This window comes from Myotis brandtii, unplaced genomic scaffold (assembly GCF_000412655.1).
Source record: "Myotis brandtii unplaced genomic scaffold, ASM41265v1 scaffold136, whole genome shotgun sequence".
NCBI classification, from domain to species: Eukaryota; Metazoa; Chordata; class Mammalia; order Chiroptera; family Vespertilionidae; genus Myotis; species Myotis brandtii.
In genome coordinates, this window is record NW_005354829.1 from 1,344,712 (window position 1) to 1,351,761 (window position 7,050).

General features: G+C 41.6%; 1 pseudogene; it reads right to left on the reverse strand.

Moving 5' to 3' along the window:
* Positions 1-5,955: 5,955 nt before the first annotated feature.
* LOC102253147 lies at positions 5,956-6,778 on the reverse strand (annotated as a pseudogene).
* Between the last annotated feature and the right edge of the window lie 272 nt (positions 6,779-7,050).

Sequence of the window (7,050 nt, forward strand, 5' to 3'; positions counted from 1 at the left end):
GGCCTCGTGGGGCCGGCCGGGCGCCCCTGTGCCCTCGCCCTCGTCCTCTCCCGCTGCGTTCCCAGCTCAGCGCCTTCTTTCCCTGCCTGACCATCCCTCAGTGTCTTCTGTATCCATCCAAAAACATCCTAATCATACATAACACACAAACATGAACACTAACTATATTTTAATTAATTAATAATACAATATGAGACTACTATGTGCTGTGTTCTACACTTTCCTTTTTTTAAAAAAAAAAATTGTGTTTATTTGACCCCAAACTGATAACAATTGCTGGGAAGCAAGATCTCAAATACTCCCTACAATTTGCTTTTTACAAAAAAATATATCTAGAAGTTTTGGGTGGTTTTCCACACCCACATGCATAGATATATTTCATGGATTGCTTTAAGCATTCATTGCAGCTTCACTTTACAGCCAAATGAGATTATATCTGTCAGATTTCTTTGTTTTTTTAATCCTCACTCGAGGATATTTTTCCATTGATTTTTAGATATAGTGGAAAAGAGAGGGAGAGACAAAGAAATATTGAGAAACACGTTGATTGGCTGGGGAGGAGCCTGCAACCAAGGTATGTGCCCTTGACTGGAATTGAACCTGGGAGCCTTCGGTCGACAGGCCAATGCTCTATCCACTGAACCAAACCGGCTAGGGCCAGTTTTCTTTCAAGAAACAGTAAGTACTGTACTCCTACCTTTCTTTGTAAAGATTTAACTTTTATTTGCAGTTTTATAAGTTTATTTGAGAGTCAGCAGTTAGTTCTCACCCACATTAACAGTTGGTAGATATTTAAAAGTGGTGACAGATATGTAGGTAGCCAACGCATAGTGCTTGTTTGAGGAATCTTCATCCTCATTACATTTTCTGGACCACTGCACCCAGCTGAGGTATGGGACATTCCTTATTCCTTTGATCTTGACAGCTTGACCCTGGCATCAAGTCATACTGGAGTTCCCATCTCCTTCAGGGCAAGCTTCTGGATCTCTTTGAGTGCCAGAGCAGCAAGCTTCTTGAAACCTACTCCATAGATGTGCTTGTGATGTTGATGGTGTGTTCTCTAGTCATTACTTCCTCGATGACAGAAAGGACCTTCTTCTCTCCACCCTTCTTTACGGGAGCCATTATGCTAGGCCCAAGTTGGAAAGGAAGCAAAGATTTTCCTTTTATTAGTATTATTATTTAAGTATATTTTTATTGATTTCAGAGACGGAGATAGAAATATCAATGAGAGAGAATCATTGATCAGCTCCTTTCTGCACGCCCCCTATGGGGGATTGAGCCCCCAACCCAGAGCCCCCAACCCAGATATGTGCCCTTGACTGGAATCGAACCTGGGAACACTTCAGTCCGAAGGCCAATGCTCTATCCACTGAGCCAAACCAGTTAGGATAAGATTTGACTTTTCAGTTTCTTCCTCTGCAAAATGTGATTAAAGGGTGTTGAGAAGTTCAAGGGAGGATTCCAAAGGAACAAATTAGATTACGTTTATTAACAAGGTTAGTCCTCCCTAGCCTGCAGGAATAAGAGGAGATCCCACCAACCAGACTTTTGAACTTCCTCCTATCCATACCCTACCCACCCGTGTCCCACCTCCAGGGAGGAGGCTTTGGTGGGTGAGGTCTTAAAGAGATTCACCCTCCTAGTGGTATATATAGGCCAGGCTCACATTACTAAGCATTTATCTGGTAGGAGACTGGCTTCGGAGACTCTTCTTGGAGACACACTTCAGGGACTCACTCAAAGGAGCAGGCCCCAGGTAAGCTGGGAGTTGGCTTTTTGGGTGGCTACTCTAGCAGGGCCTTGATTTTACCTCACAAGCCAATCATCACTTGGATTCAGATTATTTTATGACACATGCTTTCATTATTGCTGGTGTCCCTCAGTTAGCCTTGCCCTATATCATGTAAATGCTTGCAAAATATACAGATATCAGAATCCCAATCTGACCTATGGGGTAACAAATATCTGCTCATGCAAAGTGCCCCAAAGTGCTGGTTTGAAGCTGCCTGTGGGAATCCTCTTCTAGAATGTCTCAGTGTCTGGTGCCAAATTCTTTTTGTTTAAAACCAGAGCTTCTGCCCTAACTGGTTTGGCTCAGTGGATAGAGCGTCGGTCTGTGGACTGAGGAGTCCCGGGTTGGATTCCAGTCAAGGGCATGTACCTTGGTTGTGGGCATATCCCCAGTAGGGGGTGTGCAGGAGGCAGCTGATCGATGTTTCTCTCTCATTAATGTTTCTAACTCTCAATCCCTCTCCCTTTCTCTCTGTAAAAAAAATCAATAAAAACAACAACAGAGCCTTTGCCCAGCTGGTTTGGCTCAGAGGACTGAAGGGTCCCAGGATGGATTCCGGTCAAGGGCATATGCTAGGGTTGTGGGCTCAATACCCAGTGTGGGGCATGGAGGAGGCAACCAATCAATGATTCTCTTTCTCTCTCACCACTGTGTCTATCTCTCTCTCCCTCTCTCTTCCTCACTGAAATCAATAAAAAAATATTTAAATATCTGAAAAATAAAAAACGGGTTCCAAAAGGTTACCTAAATTGAGGTGTATGCTGACACCAAACTGAAAGGGAAGCTGAGTGCTATTTTCCTGGTTGCATCTGTCTCTGGAGGAACAGATGATCAAAAGCCCATCCCCAATGACAGGCAGACTCAGATCAGACCTGAAATCCAGCCCATATAACCTACAAGCAGATGGAACTTTAATGCCAGCCTTGGTCTTTCTCTAATCTCAATTTATCTCAATATTGAGATTTGTATAGGGGGATGGGATATTGAAACAGGGAAGAAGATGATGGATTTGGAGTGGAGAAAGGGGACCAGTTTGAAACAACTGTGAGAAAGAAAGGAGATGAAATGGATCTGAGATGAAGGAAAATGGATGAAGCTTAAGGAAAGGAGTAGGAGAAACCTTCTTAGCTAAAGAGAGCAGAGTAACACTGAAATAGAATTAAAGTGGTATATTCAAAAAAAGGTAAATTATAGAATATTCTAGGTATCCAGAATAGGAGAGAAAATTTTATGAACTCATGTATGAAGAACCTATACTCTAGCCCTAATTGGTTTGGCTCAGTGGATAGAGCATTAGCCTGAGGACTGAAGGGTCCCAGGTTCGATTCTGGTCAAGGGCATATACCTTGGCTGCGGGCACATCCCCAGTAGGGGGTGTGCAGGAGGCAGCTGATCAATGTGTCTAACTCTCAATCCCTCTCCCTTCCTCTCTGTAAAAAATCAATGAAATATATTTTTTTTAAAAAGAACCCATATTCTATATCTAACCTTTTTACAACTTCTACTCGTATCAAAACTTTGCCATTTCTGTGTAGGAAATCTCTAAGATTTTAATTCTAAGCTTTTCATTGTACATTTCTAAAAGAAACTCTTAATTTACATACTTGTGTTCTTGTTTTTTTAAAAAATATATTTTATTGATTTTTTACAAAGAGGAAGGGCGAGGGAGAGAGAGTTAGAAATATTGATGAGAGAGAAACATCAATCAGCTGCCTCCTGCACACCCCCTAACTGGGGATGGCCCGCAGCCAAGGTACATGCCCTTGACCGGAATCGAACCTGGGACCGTTCAGTCTGCAGGCCAAGGCTCTATCCACTGAGCCAAACCAGTTAGGGCATGTTCTTGTTTTAATTTATTTGTTTTACAGAGTGAAAGGATGGGCCAAGATGAGAGAGAGAGATTGGAAATGAGAAAGAGACATTGATTTGTGGTTCCATTCAGTCATGCATTCATTGGTTGCTCCTTCTATGTCCTCTGATCTTGGATTTAACTTGAAACCTCGGCATATTGGGACTAACTGAAAAAGCAGGCCAAGGCAATGTACATACCTCTAATGTCATTAATTACATCAATGTAACATAATTATCAATCAGTTTTTTAATCCTCAAATATCCAACTAAATTTTGATCAAATATTTTTGAAAATGAAATGAAATTAGATTTATACATGCTAGTAATAACTGATGTGTATATCTTGTAAGTCTATTTTAACTCCTATAACCTACTTCCATGTGTTTTTACTTCCTGTTTATATTTGTGTTAAAGCAACAAGATCGAATTTTCAGTAGAGCTTGTTACAGTCAGGATTTTACTGATTACTTACTCCATGTATTATTAAAGGTTTACCAGAGAAACAGAACCAAATTCTGTTTATATTTGTGTTGAAGCAACGAGATCGAATTTTCAGTAGAGCTTATTACAGTCAGGATTTTACTGATTACTTCGTGTATTATTAAAGGTTTACCAGAGAAACAGAACCAAATAGTATGTATTTAGAAAGACATTTTTTAAAAAGAGGTGACTCACAAGGTTATGGAGCCTGAGCTGTCCCATGGTCTGCAGTCTGCAAGCAGGAGACCCAGGAGAGACAGTGGTGTCGTTGAAGGCCTGAGAGTCTGAGAACAGATGGGTCTGAAGGACTGAGAACCCAGAGCATCCAGGACAGGGGGTGGGTGTGCTAGCTTATTGAGTCCAGCAGAGAGTGAAGTCAGCCTTCCCCAGTTTTTGTTCTCTTCGGGCCCTCAGTGGATTGGATAATGTCCACTGACAATGGGAGGACCATCTGCTTTGCTCATCCAATTCAAATACAAATCTCCTCATAGTCACACCCAGAACTAGTGTTTCACCTGCTACCGGCTATGCAGTGGTCCAACCAAGGTGACAGTTTAAATTGACCAGATTATTCTTCAGACCTTTCTCCTGTAACTAGATAGTTTGAAACGATGATGAGATTTAGGTTCATTTATCTGGCAAAACTTCTTCACAAATAATGGTATACTCCCTCTAACAGTTCTGTGATATCTTTTTGTTACTATTATTTTTTTTAGAGAAAGAGGGAAAGAGAAAATGCGAGAGAAACATCCGTGTGAGAGAGATACCTTGATTAGTTGCCTTTCTGTATGACCCAACTGCAGATGGAACCCGTGACCTTGTGGTACGTGGGACAACACTGCAACCAACTGAGCAAAACTGGCCACTCTTTTATAAAAAATATTTTTTTTCCATTTAGTAATGGGTTTTTAGATTGAGAGGAATGGGGGGGGGGCATTGAGAGAGAGAGAGAGATCTATTTGTGCTACTTGTTTTTGCATTCATTGTTTGATTATTACATGGGCCCTGGCCACGAGCTGAACTTGAAACCCTGACACATCTGTACCATGCTCCAACCAACTGAGCTACCTGGCCAAGATCACTGTTTTTCCCCAAAAATATTTTGCTTACTTTAATAAAGCTGGTACAATCAATATCCATTTAAAACCCATATCCCAGGACACAAAATACAAATAAAATTTAAAAAAGCAGTGTTCTGTTGCACAAACTTTTGCATGAATAACTTTATGAAATGCTAACGAAAATTAAAACTCTTCTGGGATCTTATGACAAGATTTTTCTTTACTCTTAAAATGCTTTCTCTGCCCTAACTGGTTTGGCTCAGTGGATAGAGCATCGGCATGTGGACTGAAGGGTCCCCGGTTCGATTCCAGTCAAGGGCATGTACCGTGGTTGCGGGCACATCCCCAGTAGGGGGTGTGCAGGAGGCAGCTGATCGATGGTTCTCTCTCATCCAATGTTTTAAACTCTCTATTCCCCTCCCTTCCTCTCTGTAAAAAATCAATAAGATATATATATTTTTTTAAAAAATGCTTTCTCTGCCCTGGCCGGTTTGGCTCAGTGCATAGAGCATCAGCCTGCGAACCAAAAGGTCCCAGTTCGATTCCAGTCAAGGGCACAGGCCCAGGTTGTGGGCTCGATCCCCAGTGGGGAACTTGCAGGAGGCAGCCAATCCATGATTCTCTCTCATCATGGATCTTTCTATCTCTCTCTCCCTCTTCCTTCCTCTCTGAAATCAATAAAAATATAAAAATATTTTTTAAAATCTATTCTTTTAAAAGAAAATGCTTTCTCTTCAGTGAAGCCGTCTTTGGTGTTAGTCTTTACTCTCACCTTATCTGTCGTCTTGACTCCAACCTGATATTCCTCTTCTTTTGGTCCAGACCTTCAGATTTTAAAAGTACTTCAAGCTGATGAAACGTCATAATTCCACAGTTCAGTTCACTGAAAAACTCCCACCTCCCACTGAAAGTCATAGTCCAGGAGTGAAGCAATCACATGCTAGAACTTCTGGGCCAATTAGAAGTATTATGAACACTTGCATTGGTCCACCTCATTTATCACAAGCCTCAAAATGCACAGTCCTGAAAAGGGTGGCCTCCCTGTGCACACATGTAATATTTCAAAAGGAGAGGGCGATATGAAGGAGGCTGAGGCTTGATCACCAAAACTCAGCACAATGAAAACCAACAATAATGAATAATGGGCACTAGAATTCAAATTACCAGAGGTTTTAAAGAGATGGGGGGGATGTGTGATCACTTTTCAATTCCATTGTGAAGGCCACATTACAAAAGAACTATTTTTAAAAAATAAGAAAGGATTGAGGGGAGAGAAGAAAAAGAATATCTAAACCATTGAATGACCTGCTGTTGTTCCTGATAAACTTCACTCACATCTTCCTCCTCCATTCCCAGTTGTCTTGGAGTGTGATTATCAGCATTTCTCTGACCCTCCAAGAGAAACCTGAGCCAGTTCATTGGAACTCCCCGTCTTAGCATGATTCTTTGGGTTTCTTGAGATGTGTTGTCATTTTCACTTTGAAGTGAAACTCACTGCTGCCCCATTCAATGACTTTGTATTCTCCTTCCTTCTTATTCCCCAAATCTTCAGTTGATGGTTTTACCTCCTGGTCAGACATGGTGATGGTGCTTTACCTGAGGTCTCCACACAGAAGCAGCCTTAGGTAGGCAGGACCTCGCTCCTGGATTTACATATCCTTCTGTCTTCCCCACAGCACATGATTCCTTTTTTTTAAAAATAAATCATTATTGTTGAAAGTATTACATATGTCACCTTTTTTCCCCATTGCCCTTTCCACCCTCCTCCCCTTCAAGCCTTCAACACTCACTGTCAGTGTCTATGGGTTATGTATACATACATATGAGTTCACTGGTTGATCTCTTTCCCCCCTCTCCTGCCTT